The sequence below is a fragment of the Hyperoodon ampullatus genome (genome assembly GCF_949752795.1).
Source record: "Hyperoodon ampullatus genome assembly, chromosome: 14".
Classification (NCBI taxonomy): Eukaryota; Metazoa; Chordata; class Mammalia; order Artiodactyla; family Ziphiidae; genus Hyperoodon; species Hyperoodon ampullatus.
Window position 1 is genome coordinate 29,873,793 of NC_136927.1, and position 20,668 is coordinate 29,894,460.

The following is a 20,668-nucleotide window of genomic DNA, read 5'->3' on the forward strand; positions in this document are numbered from 1 at the left end:
TTTTGGTATATTTATGTTTATTGAGGTATATCTTATATGGAATAAAGCACTAGGTAACTTTTTACATATGTGTACATCCTTGAAATCACCACGCAGACTGAATTAGAGAACATCACCATCACCTCAGAAGTCCTGTTTACCCCTCCCAGTAGGCACCCTCCAAAAGGCAAGCACCCAGTAATCCCCTCGAAGGCACGGCTGTGCCTAATTCATGACCTACATCCCTACTGGTGGGCAGGTATGTTGTTTCCAATTTTTAAAGTTATTTAACAAGGCTGAAATGATCAGCCTTGAATACAGGGGATGGATATCTCAACTCCACTGGAGGCAGGAACACTAAATGGGAGACCACTCAACTTGCTGACACGTCTTCAGCTTCACTCCCTTCACTCCCTAACAGAAGACATACGGTAGTGAAGAAAATAAAATAAAATAAAAAAGTGGCAGGAAGAGGATGTAAAGCGCTGCATCCTTCCAAAGACAGCTGCTGAAGGACTCCCTATGGGAATAAAACTATTTGGAAGGTTTACAGCTGTGTTCTTCATTTTAATTTTTTGTTTCTGTAATGGTTAGAGATGGGGCAAGACTACAAGGCTTGTCTCACCAACAGAAAGACTCTGAAGCTTTCATCTCAGGGCTGTAGGGTTGGAGACTTAGTTTTATACTCTGAGACTATTGTAAGGGGATCAGATCATCCAAGTGGAAGAGGGGGAAAAACTGGGCATTGTCAACAGAAATGGCAAACAGAGCTGTCGAACCAAGAGGAAACACCCTTTCTGGACAGCCAGCAATGCTGAGACCCATGGAAATACAGGTTGGGGGGTTTTTAAAGGTTGGTTTGTATATGATGGCAGTACGGCATGTGACAGGAGTGGCGGAGGAGCAGGTGGAAGGGATCTGAGTTCTAGTCTACATTTACATCTATGACGGTGCCACCTCAGAAAGTCACTTCCTTCTTTTGCACTGCTGGTTTCTCATCTGTGAGATGAGGTTGTCACTGAGGTCCTTTTGAACTGTGGCATTCTACGGTTCTGCAAGCCAAGAGTCACCTTCTGTCAATCTCAAGAGGGAAAGTGAGACTCTGGATAACATGTGTACCCTGAGGACTTCAGGACAAATGGACAGTATGTGTACTCTGAATGAAGTTGGGGTGCTTGCCACCTCAATACTTCATGTTGCCATGGAGATGGCGAGAACCTGGGTTTTATTAACACTTTCTAAGACTCCTGCAACTCTCTTCTCTCAATTCCTCAAAAAACAAACATAAATACACACACAGGTGCATATAGGTAGATTCAAATGTTAAGGCCGTCTGTTGGTATTCATGGGGTGAAAGCCCTCCCCATCCTGTTAACCCACCACACACTGATGCATTTCTGCAATGGAAATCTAAAACTGTACCTGGCACTCATACGAGAGTTGTCCAACAGCAGTTTAAATTCATATTTTATGGACAGGCACAGATTTCTGCAAATCATTACCATATTTCATGACAAATCTTCAGCTGAGCAAAAAACAGCCGGATGAGCCCAAAGAAAAAGGGAAGTTTTCTTGGAAAACAAAGTTTGCAAATGCAAGATGCCATCAAGTCAGAGGGAGGACAGCTGCAAAAGACACAGTTAATTCTGAGCAAAGCAACCACACGCTGGCATGTCTGGGTGGCTGGCGGCCATGCTCTTAGAGCGGTCTGGCCAGGGAGACTGTCTGTGGTCTCAGGGCCACATCAGAACCAAAGTGAGGACAACACATGAAGGAAACCACAGGGCCATGTGGACTTTGATTTCTGTCCCTCATTGATGATTCTAGAGAGCTGGGGTCTAAATGCAATGGCCACTGATACCGGTATGTTTAAAAACATCCTGGGGCTTACACAGCTCCCTCTGATAGACAAGGCCATTGTTTGCACAATGCTTGACAAAAGTGCACAGCATTTTACATACATTGTCCCACCGGGGCCTCACAAATGCCCAGTAGGGAAATTTATTATCATTATTATTATTTTTCTCCAATGTTGTCTATGAGCAGGTGAGGTTCTGAGAGGCTAAGGCAGCCTGAAGCTCATCGGCAGTTTTTCCAGTCTCTGTACACAAACCCTCTATCGCAGGATTGTCTAGGAGAACTTTCTACAATGATGGAAATACTCCATATCTGTGCTATGGCTATTGAGCACTTAACATGGGATTAGTGCAACTGAGAACCTGCGTTTTAAATTTTATTTCATTAATTTAGATTCTGGTGTAAATGGCCACACGTGGCCGGCAGCTACTGAAGTCACTGGCACGGTGGTTCCCGGTGGGCGGGGGAGGTGGAGGGAGCGAGGGCCCTGGGCTCTCCTTGCTCCGACTCAAAGACCTGTGCCTTTGATCTCTTTCCCACTGAGGAAAAATGTTCCCATTGTTGAAAAGAAAAGATGTAAAACTCCCTGACATCCTCAAGAGTGGGCTTTGTGTTCAAAGACTCTGAACAAGGCACCTGTGTTTCTGAGCCTCATTCTTCTCGCTGCAAAGTGGAGCAGACGTTACCCGCCCTTCGAGGGCTGTTGGGAATAAAGCGATGTTATATAAGGAGATGTGTGCGCAGTGCCCGGCACATAACGAATGCTCAGGACACACAGAGCTGTTCAATTGAATTCAGATTTTACAGCAAAGGAGCTTACAACTTTTATGCATTCTGTGGGACAAATCCAGTCCTGAATACTTTATATGCGTTATCTCATTTCACTGACTCCTTTTATTTTTTTTTTATTTTTATTTTATTTTTTTGGTACGCGGGCCTCTCACTGTTGTGGCCTCTCCCGTTGCGGAGCACAGGCTCCGGACGCGCAGGCCCAGCGGCCACGGCTCACGGGCCCAGCCACTCCACGGCATGTGGGATCTTCCCGGACCGGGGCACGAACCCGTATTCCCTGCACTGGCAGGCGGACTCTCAACCACTGCGCCACCAGGGAAGCCCTCACTGACTCCTTTTAACTGAGCAAAGATGGATGCACTACTGCCGTCCCCATGGAATGAGGAAACGGAGGCACTGAGAGGTAAAGTAAGGGACACAGCTGCCCAGCTTAGGTGAGCGTCAGAGCAGCATTTGGACTTAACACAGTCTGATGACAAAGGCCACAGACCTAACGACTGTGACCATGTTACCCATAAGACTTGTGGAATAAATGGAAACAGCTCTACTGCTTTGAGATTCAGACTGGGGGTTACAGCTCTACATGAAGCCCAGCGTTGTGAAAAAAGTGAAAGGATCAGACCAGAGCCATCAGTTTTCAAAGATCTGGTGGGTCGTTCAGTTTCATCTGTCTCTTTCCCAGGAGATGCACAGCCCTGTAAGGTCTGGAGTCACCTCCACAGAAAACATCTCTTGCCCTCAACACATGCTATCCTACACGTCTGGGACACATTTAGGCATAGATGGCCACAGCTTCTTGTTGAGGGTAGGGGGTCAGAAAGAGAAAAAGGCCACCTGAAGCCCAATTTAGACCAAAAGCATTCAGGGGATCGGAGCTGTGATGGTGGGAGACCGAGTGACATCTTAGGCTGCAGTGTAATTAGCAGCACTGGACTTGGAACAACACAGAGATTACAGGCTGGTGCTGGAGGGAAGAGCCCCCCAGAACTCAGAGCCATCAGCTGGAAGCTTGAGGGCTCACAGGGAGGGAACACAGTGATGCTTCTCTGCTTGGCGTTTTCCTCTCCTGCTTTTCAAGGGGAGATCATCTATGTCTCTGCCTTCCCAGCTCCTACCGAGCCACGTGGCTGTCACTGGCTCAGTGCTTCGTCCACCGGGTGGGTGAGGCTCAAAGATCCGGTCTGAGAACTGTGATGGGGACAGGGGCCCTACCCAGCCCACCTCTCTGCCTCTGCTCCCTACAGAAGGGCGACCACTTCTCCAAACATTTGTGACAAATGAAACGACATGTCGGCTCCCCAGTGCAAGGGCTGGGACAGACCGGAGTCAGAAAATTCATGCTGTGCTGTGCTGGCTGTGTGATGTGCCCACCCCCCGCCAGGCATCATGGAGGCTGTGTGGGTGATGTCACCCTCTCCCTGTCACCCGCAGCCCTCAAGGAAAGCAAACGATAAAAAATGACAGTAGTTCAGAATGATAGGGGGAAATAAGACCTCCTCTCTGCAAATTTGCAAAGAAGCAAAGTAAGGAGGACTGTCATGTGCACTCCATGCCACTTTAACCCAGCAGTTTCCTGCCAGATTTTTTGACAGCTTTGAAGAGCTGCTACAGCTTTCTGGAGTGTGTAGATCTGACCCTGTTACTTCCATTGGTCTCTCCTGTACCTAAACGATGGCCTGAATGTTCACTCCTGGCCCCAAGACTGTTTACCGGCAAAGCTGATTCCCCCTACAAAAGGGGACACCATGGCCCCCAGTCAGGGCATGGCCCCTTTGGGGAAAGGGACTTGTATTATCAAGTGGCTTGACGTTTCCTAATCAAAAGTTTCCGGTTTTAGCTCATCATCTCCTTATGCATGTTTTCAGATGCTCTCTGGGGGTCTCAGCACATTTAAAGGCTAATTATATAGTTAAAGTTAATTATTCATTCATTAACATTCAAGAAGTCTTTAACCAGACATTGACTTGTTCTGATGAATTAATGAAACCAGAGTGTGTGTATGAGTGTGTGTGTGTGTGTGTGTGTGTGTGTTATGTGTGTATGTTTTGGAGGTCTAGTCTAAAGCATTACTGAGAATTAAGAATCTCTTTGGGGACTTCCCTGGTGGCACAGTGGTTAAGAATCTGCCTGCCACTGCAGGGGACACGGGTTCGAGCCTTGGTCTGGGAAGATCCTACATGCCGCGGAGCAAATAATCCTGTGCGCCACAACTACTGAGCCTGCACTCTAGAGCCCGTTAGCCACAACTACTGAAGCCCGTGTGCCTAGAGCCCATGCTCCACAACAAGAGAAGCCACCACAGTGAGAAGTCCACGCACCGCAACGAAGAGTAGCCCCCACTCACCGCAACTAGAGAAAGCCTGTGCACAGCACAGCCAAAAACAAATTAATTAATTAATTAATTTTAAAGAAAAAGAATCTCTTTGATGAGAACTGAATATATTTTTTTAGGGCACATCAAAGCCTTGCTAGGAAGAGGAGCACGTCAGCCAGTAATTCAGGCCAGTCAGCATGTTTGGGCAACTGTAGAACAGTGGATGGGGTTCAGGTCCACCTCTGCCAGCTCTATGAATGAGACCCAGTCATGGGACCTCTTCGAGCTTCGGTTTTCTCATCTGTAAAATGGGGGAATAGCTCATTCACAGGGCTGGATATTGGATGGATGGAAACGGGAGTGAAGGTGTTTTGGAAATTGCACACCCTGGTGCAAATACAGGACTTTGCTGGGGCAGTGATGATGTCATTGTGCAGAGAAGCAATGGTGTAGATCATCATCAAGCACCCAGACACAGGGTTATTGGTGGGTGAAGGGCATTCATGGGCCAAGAAGTGGTATCCCTGAGGATACCTTTGAATGTGCCTTCTTGGGCAGGAGACACTCAATACATACAGAGATTGTACCTGACATCAGCATGGGATGGTCTAAAATAGGCTTCAGGAAAATGGCCTAGAATCACATTATGACTCTGAGTTTGTGAATACAAACTTTAAAGTCAGAATTATACCAACACTGATGCACTTTCACTAAGGAAGCATTTTTCAGGGCAAAGTCTGTTACATTAATTTAATTCCTAGATCAATGTCTCACATAGCATAATTGAATTGTTTCCAATTTTTTTGGAAACTACTTTCACTGGGATCAATTCTTTTGTGTTGAAATTTTATAATGATTTGAGTCATTGATCAGAATTTGGGCCATAATAAATTTTACTAATTTATAACTTCTGCCATTTTGAGTTTTCTTTTGTGGGTATGGTTGCCACCAAGTCCAATTCTTCTGGGTCAAAATTGTTCAGAGAGGCAAAAGTGGCCAAGAAGATTCAAGTCGTCTGTGGCTTTGTAGTCAATAACAAATTTCACTCTGTGTGCTTTTTGCTGTTGTCAGTTTAATTTGCGTTGATTAATTCTTCCAGTAATATTCACTGTGAATTGGGTAAAAAAGATGGATGGTGAATATTTATTTTTTAACTGAGAAAATTCTGTGCCGTATTGTAAGACTGAGACAGAGAGAGGCAGAGAAGGAGGGAGGAAACGAGGGAGGGAAAAATACAGATGGAAGCAGGCCCCAAGGAAAATGGGAAGACAGTGAGAGAAAGAAAGGAAAGAACAGGAAAGAGAGAGTGAGGGAAAGAGACAGAGAAGGAGAAAGAAGTTAAGACAGAGAGGGAGAGAACGAAGAGAGGGAGATGGACTTACAGGGAGAGACTAAGAGACAAGAGAGGGGGAGAGAGATGGAGAAAGAGAGAGAGGGAAGAAGGAAGGAAAGAAGGAGGGAGGGAAGGAAGGAGGGAAGGAGGGAAGGAAGGAGGGAAGGAGGGAAGAAAGGAGGAAAGGAAGGAGGGAGGGAGGGAGGGAAGGAGGGAAGGAGGGAGAGAAGGAGGAAAGGAAGGAGGGAGGGAAGGAGGGAGGGAAGGAGGGAGGGAAGGAGGGAGAGAAGGAGGAAAGGAAGGAGGGAGGGAAGGAAGGAGGGAAGGAGGGAGAGAAGGAGGGATGGAAGGAAAGGAAACAAGGGCAAACACAGTACAAACATACAGTTTGCCTACTGACTAACAACCACAACAACAGGAAAAGGGTAAAATGATACAGAAAATCCCCTCTTCCTTACTGTTGAATTTAACATGGAATTTAACAAACTAACCTTGTCCAAGTTGGTGATAGATCATGTAATGCAATCTTTTAAGTTTTCAGAAGAGAAAACCGAAGGCTGGAGGTCTCAGTCCCGGGTGTTCCGCAGTCAGTGCTCCCAGACCTGTCTACCACCTGCCAAAGCAATGCATCCTCAAGGCACTGCTGCAGGGCTTCCCAAATATGAGCGCATGTCCTCAGGTGGGATGTGGGGTCAGAGGAGCACTACTATGGGGTTTTGGGTAAGTCTGTGCACATACCTAAACCTTGATTTCCCCATCTGACCAGAAGGAAAACAACCTCTCCCATGTGGTTGTACTCTGGTTGAAGGAAGGAACGGCTATAAATTTGCTGGATGAATTACAAAGCACTGTGCAAATGCTATTCTTTCTTCATGTTACCACTCATGTTCTGCCATAGGAAAAGTATTGGTTCCTGCTGACATGTAAATCTTTTATAGAGTTTCTTAGTAGAAACTCTTCAAGGGTTGGGATCAGAGTAAACATTCTACTGCAGTTATTCCATGGTGCACAGCATATTACCAAAAATGCTCATGTTATAGAGAATGTTCTCTTTGTTCAGACTTTTCCTGAATGTTTACTATGTGCCAGACACTGCTCTTTGCCTGCATATCTCATTTAATCCTTACAACAGTTCTAAGTGCAAGTTCCTAAGTTATGTTTCCTAAGTGAAGGAATCAGACTCACCATCATTTTATAAACAAAAAAAACCACGAGATCTAAGAAGTTAATTAACTTGTCTAAGGTCCCACAGCTGAACGTTAGCAGAGAGGGAATTCGAATCCAGGATGCTGGCTTTTAAGCATCACAACACCCTCCTGGTAGTGACAACGATCCTGCTAAACTTGCCACACACTAGGACTGAAAGACAGGGACTCTCAAAGGCCAGAAAATATATGAAAGTGAGAGACTGGGAAAAGAATCAATATTTAATGAAACCCTATTATGTGTCTGATACAGTGCCGGCTACTTTCCCTAAGTCAATTCATTTAATTCTCAAAGGAATCTGGGAGACAGGATTTGAAAGATGTGGGAAACAGTCTCAGAGAGGCTATTTAATTTGCCAAAGGTCACACAGTTGGTAGTTATCAGAGTCAGAATATGCAGCTACGTGTTCCTCAATCCAAAGCGGATGCTCTGCACCACGGGGTCCCTCAGAAAATAAGTCAATCAATCAATCAATCAATCAGTTGAATAAGACAAACCTCTTCTGGAAGGTATAAGTACTCTGAGCCAGAAATTCTACTTCTTGAGATCATTCCTAGAGAATTACTTGCAGAAGTGCCTAGAGGACTCATCATGGAGTTTTAACGTGCCCATATTACCAAGAGTTCCCTGGAGGGAAACAGTCTAATAAACTGTGATGTATGCAAACCATGGAATTCTTTCCAGCCGTCAAAGAGAATGAAGGCAAAAGACACCTACACATATGGAAGGTGCCTCAAAACACATTATTAATTGAAAACCAAACTGTGCCTTACTGCACAGAGTTTGATAGCATGAATTCATAAAAGTGCTAACAAAAGATCAAGATAAAAAAAAATTAATTACATGGGACTGAGTGAACTGATGAGGATGATTATAATTTTTGTGACTTTCTGTTTGAATTAAAAAAAAAAATCCCACAAGGACTCAGAGGCAAAAAATATACAAATCGATTTTCACTGCAAAGTAAAGGAGCTGTTACAGCGGAGGATTACTGGACTGAATGTCAATATTATGACATAGTATGAGTGTGTTTCGTGTTTGGTAATTGCAATCATTGTTGCTTTTGTTGTGGTCATCCATTTACAATGCTTGGTGTCAGTTTATTTAACTCTTGTAAAAATAAAATACAGTGTGTGTGAAAAAAAAAAGGAATCCGCCTGCCAATGCAGGGGACACAGATTTAAGACCTGGTCCGGAAAGATCCCACGTGCCGCGGAGCAACTAAGCCCGTGCGCCACAACTACTGAAGTCCGCCCACCTAGAGCCTGTGCTCTGCAACAAGAGAAGCCACTGCAGTGAGAAACCCGTGCACCGCAACGAAGACCCAACGCAGCCAAAAAAAACCTCATAGAACTAGCTTAAAATTTTTCTTCTCCTTCAATTCTCCACAATTACATTAATTTCGTTTCTGATTTTTATAATTTTATTCTGCTTACTCTGTGGTTATATCCTCTTCTTCTTCTTTTTTCCTAAGGTAGATGTTTGCATTATGATTTACCCATCTATTTTTTTACCAGTGTATTTGGTTGATGGCATAAATTTCACGGTAGGCACTGCTTTTGCTACATTTCACAATTTAGCTCAAAATAAATTTAATTTCTCTTGAAGAAAAAAAAACACATTATTAATTGAAAACCCAACTGTGCCTTACTGCACAGAGTTTGATAGCATCCCACAGAACAAAATTTTAAAATTACGTGTGAACATATAAATATATGCAAATGCATCTAACAAAGGTCTAGGAGAAACGGCACGTGTATCAGACAGATAACAGTGCTTACCTGGTGGGGGTGGGGGTGATTTGGGATTGGGACGTGGTCAAATGGATGCTTATTTATCTGCATTTTTTACAATGAGAATATATTTTTTAATGAGAAGCAATGCAGCATAGTGGTTAAGGGCATAAGTGCTACAGCCAGTTCAAATCCCAGCTCTGAAGCTTACGAGCACTTGCCTGGCAAGGGACTTAACCTCTGCATGACAGCGCAGGGGGGCCAAATATGCCGTCCTGAATCGTGTCTCTTAGGCATGAGGACTAAGTTAGGCTGATTATTTTTAAGAAATGAAGACTCAGGAAGCCTTTCTTTTTACCTCCTCCTTACCTGCCTAAAGAACTTAGATGAAGGGTCTGTTCCCAGAATAGAGCTACCACCAGAGATGTCTGCAAAGAATACAGGCTAAGTGTGTTGGGGGAAACCAGGCAGGGCCTGGAGATCAGACTCCTCTCTGTGTCCCACTGTCTCTGCTGGTGCAGCAAACATTTATTTACCAAGCATTTGCTCTTCCATTTCTATGTGAACAGGCTTCCTCCCCTTTAAAGTCCCAAACTCCCACCCCCAACATCCTCTTTTGTCTTTAGCTGAAGACGGTATTTAAGGTGAGGCTTGGGCCATTTTGGTAAGTTACCCAGTTCTCCTGGGTCTCTCCCATGTATATATGTTATTAAAGTTTTGTTTGACTTTCTTCTGTTAATCTATCTCCTGTCAATTTAATTCTTCAACCAGCCAGGAAAAAGCTAGAAGAGTCGAGTAAAATTTCTCCCCCACTCCCGACAATAGTTTCTCTGTGTACACAGTGGAGATGCTGGATGTACCAACCCTCACGGGGCGGTTGTGAAGATTAAATGAAGAATTATAGGTAAAGTGCTTATAAGAGCGTCTGGCACAGAGCAAGGACAACTAAGCAACTGAGATTAGGAAGCAGGGACGGACACTAGCTAGCATAATAATCGCGTTGCCCAATGGTGGCGGTCTACCCCCAAGAGCCCGTACTGCATTCACGTGCACTGGGCATTGGGGTGAACTACAAGGTCACTCCCCACAGCACATACTCGGGTAGAGCGCTGGGTGGTGAGGCCTCCCCCACAGACCCCAGAGGAGAGCCTTCTGCGGCAGTGCTCACGTCGGACACCTGTCAGAGGAGGTCACACTGGTGCCTAAGGGAGTGTGTTGGGTTGAACAGTGTCCACCCAAAATTCACATCCACCAGAACCTGGGAATGTAATCTTATTTGGAAATTGGGTCTTTCCAGATGTAATTAGTGAAGGATCTCAAGACAAAATCATCCTGGATTTAGGTGGGTCCTAAATCTGATGACTTAGAAGAAGAGTCCCTTATAAGAAGAGGAGGGACTTCCCTGGTGGCGCAGTGGTTAAGAAGCCGCCTGCCAATGCAGGGGACACGGGTTTGAGCCCTGGTCCGGGAAGATCCCACATGCTGCGGAGCCACTAAGCCCGTGCGCCACAACTACTGAGCCTGCGAGCCACAACTACTGAGCCCACACACCACAACTACGGAAGCCCGTGCGCCTAGAGCCCGTGCTCTGCAACAAGAGAAGCCACCGCAATGAGAAGCCTGCACACCGCAATGAAGAGTAGCCCCTGCTCTCCGCAACTAGACAAAGCCCATGTGCAGCAACAAAGACCCAACGCAGCCGAAAATAAATAAATAAATATATTAGAAAAAAGAGGAGACACACAAGGAACAAGGTCATGTGGAAACAGAGGCAGAGATTTGAACGATGCTGCCACAAGCCAAGAGGCCCCAGAAGCGGGAAGAGACAGGACAATTCTCCCCAGAGCCTTCGGAGGTAGCGTGGCCCTGCCAACACCTTGCTTTTAGACTTCTGGACTCCAGAACTAGGGGAGCAGACATTTCTCTCGTTTTAAACCCCCAAGTTTGTGGTTACTTGTTATGGCAGCCACAGGGAACTACCACAGTGGGGAAAGCTGAGGCGTGGTACCCGAATTCCTATTGCTCTTCCACCTGCATTTCTCTCGATGGAATGAGGCTGGACTTGCTAAGGCAGAGGCTGCTGTCTAGGCCCCAAGCACTCACCACGGGGTATGGACAGCATCTCCCAACCTGTGCTAAAGACTCCCATGGCCTGAGCTAGCCCGGCACCAGGAAAACTCACTCCTCCCCCTGCTGCTAGAGCAAGTGAACACACAGGGCTGATGCTTTAACACCGAGACCATTTTAGCACCTGGGTCAGTGGGAGCTTGTTTAGTTTTCACAGTGGAGAGAAAGGAAGCACACTACTGAGATTTTCCAAATCTGAGCCACTGATGGGCAGGAGCGCCAACTTCCCTGGTTCCACCTCCCCACCCGCCCCCCCAGCCTCATACACCTCATGACAAAGGTGTCCAACCCTTCCCAGAATCCTTCACTTGTCAGGACAAGCAGACAGTTAGATGTCATGAGCAGAAAGAGATGATGGGCTGAGTCTGAATGCCAGCTCTGCCAATCACGTAACCTTTGAACAAGTTGCTTCTGCTCCTTGAGCCTCAGTTTCACCTTCTGCAAAATGGAGAGAAAACCTATTTGGCAGAGTTGAATCAGGATGAAATGAGATGACATATTTGAAGTCTCCATGTGCATCTGACAATCAATAAGCAGAGGTGATTCCTAAGGAGACAAGGAGATGGAATCTGCCAGGAAGCTCCTGCTTGTTCAGTCTCCCCAGGGAGAATTTCCTAACCACGTGTATCCGAATACAAGGAATACATCCTTTTTTTGGTTGGTTTTCCTCTGTGAGTTCATTTTTTTTCTCCATTTCAATGAAAGAAGAAATATTGCCCGTTTTAAAAGCAGTATCAAGACTTTCAAAGGAAAAAGAGACATTTTAAATTATGAACAAAATTAGTTCTTGGTTTTGTATAATACTGCGTAAATAGAAACAGGCTAATTGTGCACTGTTACGGGAATGTTCATATTTAGTATTTTAAGTTGTGACTCAAAGCATAGGCTCTGGAGCAAGTGTGACCATAGATGAGCTATTTTAATCTCTCTGTGCCTATTTCTTCGATTGTAAATCACTATCTCATAGGGTTGTTATGAGGTTTAAATAAGATACTGCAGGCAAAGCATTCAAAACAGTACCTGGCACATAGGTAAGCTCCCAGCAAATGGTATCTATCAGTTTGAAATACCTCTCTTAGTTCCCAAAACAATTCAGGCAGGTTATTCTAACTGCAGTAGAAGAAGGTTTACACATATGGATAAAGCAATTTGAGTGAACTGAACTCTGAGATGGAATAGCAGGTAAGGGCTTAGGGAAAGTCTGAAAGCAGATATTCAGGCCATAAGCTCTCCGCAGTTGCTAACAGAAGATCATAAATTAAGCTCCGAATTATGTAGAAACCCAAGCAAAAAGAACACTCGAGTAGTTACAGGACTTGCGTTGTCCACAAGATAAAAGAACCTTACAGTGAAGAAAAAAATGCTGTTTACTGTACAGAGAAGTCTGAGAAATGAGGTAGGATGACATTGTGAACAACTCGGTACAATAATGCTATCAGCAAGGTTTCTGAAATAACTATTTCTTGGAGGGCCCTTCAATGCCAGACAAAGTATGATGAAAATGCATAGCAGTAAAAGTTAAATTAATTAATCTTCCTCTAGCTCAGTGAAATATCCCCTAGTCATTAAATGTGATAATTGTCCAACAAAACCGTACAGATTTTACTGAGAAATGTCAAACAGATTTGCATGGACACTGATTCAATGTGTGTAAACTATGAACATGTGTACAAATACCCGAAGGAAATGCAGGAAGAACTGAAGAATTATATTCAGAAGAAACTTTTTTTCTTATTATTATAAGTAATACTTTTGTTGCAGAAAATGTGTTAAGTATAAAAGGGGTAGAAAGAAGCCCACAACCCTCATCATCTAGCAATATCTCTGATAACTTTTGATGTATTTCATTTCAGTCTCCTTTCTTCTTTTCTCTCTTTCCTTCTCCTTCCATCTTTACAGAATTGGGATCCCATTTTATTCAACTTTTCCCCCATTTTTTTTCTATTTTTAATACTTTATGGGTGGCCTTGAACATCCATTAATATAGTTTTAATGGAGTTTCACAAGAGATAATTTCGAGTACAAAAAAGATGTCTCTGCTTCCTTGAGTTTTTATTAAGGGTAAAATTCCTACCTCTCTGATGTGGTAGCAATTATTTCTGAGCTTTACTTGCAGTGTGGGGGTGGATCTCAGAAACCAGGTCACTGTAGATCTGATGTCCTCTGGAGACGACGCTATTCCAGTTAAGAGAACAGCTCACCGAACCTTGAGATCTACGCCTGTTATCAAACTCAGCATCTGGAAATGAACCCTCTGAGTGGGATTCTGCTTGACTGACAAAATATAGCTCATAAATCGTGCTCAGATGGCACCCTTGAAAGAACTTGCTCTGCATGGCAACTCAACATCAATGAGCATCCTTATGCCTTCCTGGTCTACCTTGGCAAGTTCAACATCCCTGGACCAGTTTCCTTTGAGGATGGAAAGAAGGATGCTATGATCTTATCAACTCCCAGACTGTCAATTGATAATTATGTATTATATAATACATGTATATTATATACAATATTAAATATATATACACATATATATAAAATTTGCCTCCACAAAGAATCTCTATGGCATGCAGATTACTTCAAGCTGAAAACAATCAAGGCCCAAAAGACTCAAGAGGAAACTCTGACCTTCCTCCTAACTGCCTGAAAGAATTAGATTGAGGGCCTGTTTCCAGATTAGAGCTATCAGCAGAGAATACAGTGGGCTAAGTGTGGTGAGGAAAACTCTAGGCAGGGCCTAGAGATGAGAAAATTGTCTCTGCCTGGTCCAACAGGTGTTTATTTACCAAGCATTTGCTCCCCATCTCCATATGAATTGCCTTCCTCCCCTCTGAAGTCCCAAACCACTACCCTCAACATCCTCTTTTGTCTTTAGCTGAAGATGGTATTTAAGGTGAGGGTTTGGCCATTTTGGAGAGTTACTCAGGTCTCTCTCATGTATACACGTTATTAAACTTCTGTTTGATTTTCTCTTGTTAATATGCCTCACGTCGGTTTAATTCTCAGACCGGCCATAAGAATCTAGAAGGGAAGAGGAACATTTCTTCCTCCCCAGTAATATAATATGTAACTTCGGTCTCCAATTCTCCCTTGAGCTCTGACCTCATATGTCCAGCTGCCTCCCTGGCATTGCCAAGTTGGGAAGCAAGCCTAACTCCTACAGTCAATAATTCTACAATGTAAGTTCTTAGTTAAATAGCGTGTTGGGTAATTAGTTAACCTTGTAGAGCCTTAGGTTCTTCATCTCTTAAAGTACCCAGCTCATAGGAGTAATAGTACCCAGCTCAAAGGAGTAAAGTACCCAGCTCATAGGAGTAAAGTACCCAGCTCATAGGAGTAATAGTACCCAGCTCAAAGGAGTAAAGTACCCACCTCATAGGAGTAATACTACACAGCTCAAAGGAATAATAATACTCAGGTCATAGGAGTAATAGTACTCAGGTCATAGGAATAATAGTACTCAGGTCATAGGAGTGATAGTACTCAGCTCTTAGGAGTGTTCTGAGGATCAAATGAGATTATGCATGTGAAGCGCTTGGAGCTGCATCTCACGGATTGTTAGGTTTCAATCAATGCAGAGATGAAATATGATGATGTTGTCCCAAAGGCACTGCCGACTTAACTCATCCAAACCTAAATCTGTGTTCCTCCACGCCTCTGCTCATTCTGAGCCCTTCCTCTCCTTGGTCCTGTCCATTCCTCACAGAACACCATCTCTCAATATTCAATGAATTAACCTCTCAAAACAGGGATTCCTCACCCCTACAGGCTTGGAGAAGCTGTGTCTTAGAACAGGGGTTCAGTGCTCACCTCTTCTATAAAGACAGTTCTGACACTTGCAAATAGATGTGACCACCCTCATCCTTTTATTTTTACAGACACATTATACAGTTTGGGCCTTGTAGAAAAATGCCTATTGGCAAAAGGCAACCCTCCTTTACATTTCTTCTCCCAAACTACTCAATGTAAGTGAAGGCAAAAGATGCCCGTCTGTTTCCCAACATTGTTGGGCTGAAAATGAAATCAGACAGGGGACTGGGGGGCCTGAAGGCCGAAAATTAAAGCTTCTAAAGGAAACTGGGACTTTTTCAAAAATTTATATACACATGATTGGACATGAAAACCAGTTAAAATAAAAAACATAAACCATCCCACTATGTCTTCAAATATTAGCCTTTTCAGAGTCGTAGGAATGTTGATTGTTTAATTTAAATCTGGCATAAGTGCTATGCTTGCAGTTTTGCCTACTTGCCAAAACTGCTTGGAGAACATCAGCTTCTGATGACTGAGCATTTATAAATCTAAATCTGTCTCCACTCATTTCAGCTTCAGTTCCCTCTTCTAAAGCAGATGGTCCCAAAATTTGATTAGTGTGCATCAAAATCACCTGAAGAGCTTGTTACAACATGCAGATTCCCAGGCCCCTGCCCCAGAGATTCTGGTTCTGTTGGCTCAGTGGGGCTCAAGAATCCACATCTTTATTAGCACCCCTACTGATTCAGACTCAGGCTACGCTTTGTGAAACGTTGGTGTAGAAACCTGGGGTCATGAAATGCCCATTCACCTTTGGTTCGGGAGAACCCTACATGTCAGAACAGACTTGTTCCTGGAAAACCTTACCTATCAATGTTTGTACAACAAACATTCGGTGCAAATACTATTTTCTCACTGATTTACTTGATATTTTCTGGGATACTTTATCTCCATTTATTATACATTTCAACAAACAATGATACTTAACAACTTAGTTTCAAACGACACTTAACAACTCAGTTTCAAGTTTCTCTGTCCCTATGCTCTTAGGTGATTCTGCATCCTGAAGATAAGCTACATGTTTATATTGGCTGGCTTACTCTTTATATGCATAATGTATTTATTGAACTCTTTTAGAATAGTAGTTCTCAAATTTTAGCTTGTATCAAAATCACCTGGAGCAGCAGCATGCTTGTTAAAATGCAAATTCACAGGCTCCATCATTAAAGAGAAGGTCTTGTGTTGGGTCCAGAAATTTGCGTTTTTACAAGTAACCATTTGATTCAGGTAGAGTTGGTCCATTGGCCAGGCTTGGAGACACCCAGCTTTGGAGAATTATTCTAAATCCTTTCTGCAAAAATGACAGCTGTTTATAATTGTGGTTTGTCTGGATTTTGTATTTTGGAAAGTTCTAAATAAGTGTTCGAGTGCTGACACAAGTAAAAGAATCTCAGAATTATTTCAGAGATTGGAGAATCCAGCCCTTTCACTTTTTAGATAGGGAAACTGAGGTTCAGAGAGGTGACATGACTTGTCTAAGGCCACAGCTAGCTAACGATAGAGCCCAGACTCAAACCAAGCTGGGACCCTCATTCAACCATAATGCAAAATCCCTCTTGTGTCCCAGACTCTTCCAGGAAGTTACAACCCATAAAGAAGCTTCCCCATTTCACTGACCCTGGTGTATACGAACATATATTCACTAAGCCACAGATAGAGAGACTTGTGGGTGGAGGGGCAGGACCCAGTAGCTGAGCTACACGCTCTGGGATTTTTAAGCCAAGCCTCACTGGATTTAAGGGTACTGGGGGTAGGAATATCCTGAAATTCAACAATTCAGAAACACATAGGGTAGCTCCCTCTGCCTTCCAGAGGGACAGAAACTTCTAGAGATGCTGTACATGGGGAAGGAAGGGAATAACTATTTTATAAAGCTGGAGTTCACTGTTATTATTACATGAGAAGTTTGTTTTATTATTCCTTAAACCCTCATGATATTTACTCTTGTAAAATTATTTCATAATACATTTCATATTTTAAAGTAATGTATTTCATAATGAAAAATTTTAAAAGCAAATGAGATGGGAGAGGGGAAAGGCAACTCAGTGTGGTGCAGGAGACACTTGAAAGGCAGCAGTCTCGGGATGATGAGCAGATACGATCAACACAAAGAGTCTGTCAGGTCTTGGTGCAGTTCGGTGCTGGCAGTTCTTAAATTTTGGTTCTCACAATCATTTGAAGAGTTGTATTCATCTCTCATACTCTACGCCAAGAAAAACTCTGAATATTAAAAATGCCACCAAAATAGAAAACAGGAGAAAATTATTTTGTAACCTGAGTGAAAAGGATTTTTGAATTACAACTCAAACTCCAGAAGCCATAAAAAAGATTGATAGGTGTGACTACAAAAAACATAGATCTCTGTGGAAAAAAATATCTACAAGCTCAAAAGACAATCTAACAGCAGCAAAAAACTGGGACAAACATTTGTAATCACATCACAAATAAAGGGCTCATTTCTCTAATAGATAAATTAATTAAGAAAAACCATCAAATCAACAGAAAAAAATAAGGCACACTTTCAAAAAAGGAATTGCAGAAGGCTTTTCATTACATTTGGTAAAAATCTACTGATAACAAGATGGTGCATATTAAAAAATATTTTGTCACATGTTTTACCTATTATCTTAGCAAAATTTTAGAAGATTGATGATACACTGTGTTGGCAAAGGTTTTGGGGAGATACGTACCCTCATTCATTGATGGTAAAGGTGAATTTCCTTGGGAGGGAAATTTGTCAATGTCTGTCAAAAGTACTACTACGTGTAGTTTTGGACCCAGCAGTCCAAGAAATTTATTTGACATTGGATGTGACACATAGGTAAGGATATTCACTGCAGTATTGTTTGTAACAACAAAAAATGATATCCTAAATATCCATTAGTCGGAGACTGATTAAATACCATATGATACACTCACATGATGAAAGACTATAAATCTTTAAAAAATAACTCTGTAGCTATTTATGCTTTGATAGGGAAAGATATGGAAGGACACACAGGAAAGTAGTAAATGTGGCTACTATGGAGGGTACTAGGCAAATAAGGAACAGTGTGGAAGGAAGGCTCTTCACTGTTTATCTTTTTATACACTACTTTTTGATTTTTGAATCATGTAAATGTACTATCTATTCAAAATTTAATTTAAACAACTTAAATAATTCACTGAGGAACCTGTTAAACATGTAAGTGGTTTCCCCTGATATTAATTCCACTGAGACAGAATCTCCAGGAATGAGCAGGAATGTCCTCACCCCTACGGGTGCATGTAGTTATTTCTTTTTTTTTTTTTTTTTTTGCGCGGTATGTGGGCCTCGCGCTGTTGTGGCCTCTCCCGTTGTGGAGCACAGGCTCTGGACGCGCAGGCTCAACGGCCATGGCTCACGGGCCCAGCCGCTCCGCGGCACGTGGGATCTTCCCAGACCGGGGCACGAACCCGTGTCCCCTGCATTGGCAGGCGGGCTCTCAACCACTGCGCCACCAGGGAAGCCCCTGTAGTTATTTCTTAAAAAGAAAAGACTCACACCCCTTTAGCTCTAGTTTCTGAGTTTAAAGTAATAGTGTCATGCATCCCCCTCATGGGAGATTGAATATAGGGTTAACCCACCATCTGCCCAAGTTTGCTAAGATGGATGTTATAACTATTATATGGCTTCCCGAGAACAATTTGTACAATTTATGGCCAGGGATGGTTTCTAATTCTCTACTCCTTTTTGTTTGCATTATTTAAAAAAAGTGAAAAAGAAAGAAAACAACCCATTTTGTGCTCTGGGTGGCAGATGGATGAGGAGGGAAACAGCCAGCCTTCAACCATTTTTTCTAACCATTGTCATCACATTTATGCTCATGGTTTGTCCAAAGCAACAGTATATACGATGAAAAGACCACAGTGAAAACAAACAAACAAAAACCCATACCCATGGCTAAGCTGCAAAGTCATCAAAAATTTGTCTTTTCTGGTATCTACTAAAATTGAACATACCACATTCTATAGCTCAGCAATTTCCACTCTTAGGTATATAACAAGAAAAATGTACTCACTTGTACAACAAAAGACATGTAGGAGAAAGCCCTTAGGAGCTTTACTCATAATAGCCCCACAAGGGACACTACCCTAACGTTCATCAAGATTAGAAAAGATGTGTGCATTGTGGTATATCCCCACAGTGAAATTCTGCACAGCAATGAGAATGAAAGAACTGGAATGACACACAGTGATCTCACTAACAGAATGATGAGTCAAATAAAGACAAAAAAAGAGAAAACATACGGTATGATTTTATTATATGTTAGAATAACAGGGCAAAAGAATCTACTGCTTTAGAAGCGAGGATGATCCACGAAGATAGTAACTGGAGGAGGGGTGCGTGCGTGCGTGTGTGTGTGTGTGTGTGTGTGTGTGTGTGTGTATGTGGTGGGGGGCTGTAGGGATTGGTGACATCTTGTTAATTGAACTGCATGGTCAGATCAGTTTGGACAAAGTCATCCAGCAGTATACTTAATACTTGTACTTTTCTGCATTTTTTGTTATGCTTTTTAGTAAAAAGTTTTAAAAAGTCATTCCAAGCCAGAATGAGCAGTGTGTGAATGAGTTTTAGATAAGAAATGGGTTCAGCTTCTAAATAAATGCTGTCCCAGCCCCTGTTGAGATACCAAAGAGATTCCAAAGAGACTGAGATGACAATATGTCATTGGCCAAAGCTCCTGGAAATTATGCAGAGATCCGGGCTTGATGGTTTAGAGGGGCCCCCTCTGCCCCACCAGACACAAAGAAGCAGCAAGGCCTTCGCAATGGGCCTGCAGAACAGCCCACAGGAAGAAGCTGTGCATTAATCGGCAAGGAGAATGCACTACATCCCGTTTTACTTGCCAGGGATCCCTGACAATTGAGATGGTCCACGTAAGTACATTGTCTGGATGAGCAAAACTTTCCTTAATAAACAATCCTTTCATTTAAAACAGAATCTTTTTTAATGGAACCCTTTCAAAAACACATTTCACACTTCCCTGACTTTTCAAAAAGTTGAAGAATCCATGGAATAGAATTTAACCTTTACACCAAATAACAACACTAGCAATTATGTCCTCTCTCTGTGCCAGGCACTGTCCGAAATGCTTTACAGCACATTTTCTCTCTTAATCCTCATAAAACTCCTATGAATTAGGCCCTACCATTATTCCCATTTTATGTATGAGGCTGAGAGCGACTGAAGAACTGTCCAAGGTCATAAAACAGGTCTTCTGTTTACAGCTTCTGTTATCTCGTGTCTGCTATCCTCCACAATGCCAACAGGTAGACGGAAATGTTAGCTGTACCTTTAGAGAGACTGAGTTCTCAGCTTTTCTCTCCGTATTTCCTTTCTCCTTCCTCAATGTGACCCTCTTAGTTTTCACAGAAAGCTACATGCCATAAACTCCTATCTAAAATCAGATAAAAACTTACAGTACTCTGTCTTCACCACTTTAAATAAACTCCATCTCCTTAGATCTCCCTATTGGCTAAAATATCCCATTGAGT

At 43.0% G+C, this 20,668-nt stretch overlaps 1 protein-coding gene across 1 annotated transcript in view; it reads right to left on the bottom strand.

The window, feature by feature from the left end:
- Positions 1 to 20,668, bottom strand: part of GRIN2A (glutamate ionotropic receptor NMDA type subunit 2A) — a gene marked incomplete at both ends in the record, with an annotated part of 172,435 nt that overhangs the window by 46,405 nt on the left and 105,362 nt on the right. The window lies entirely within an intron of this gene.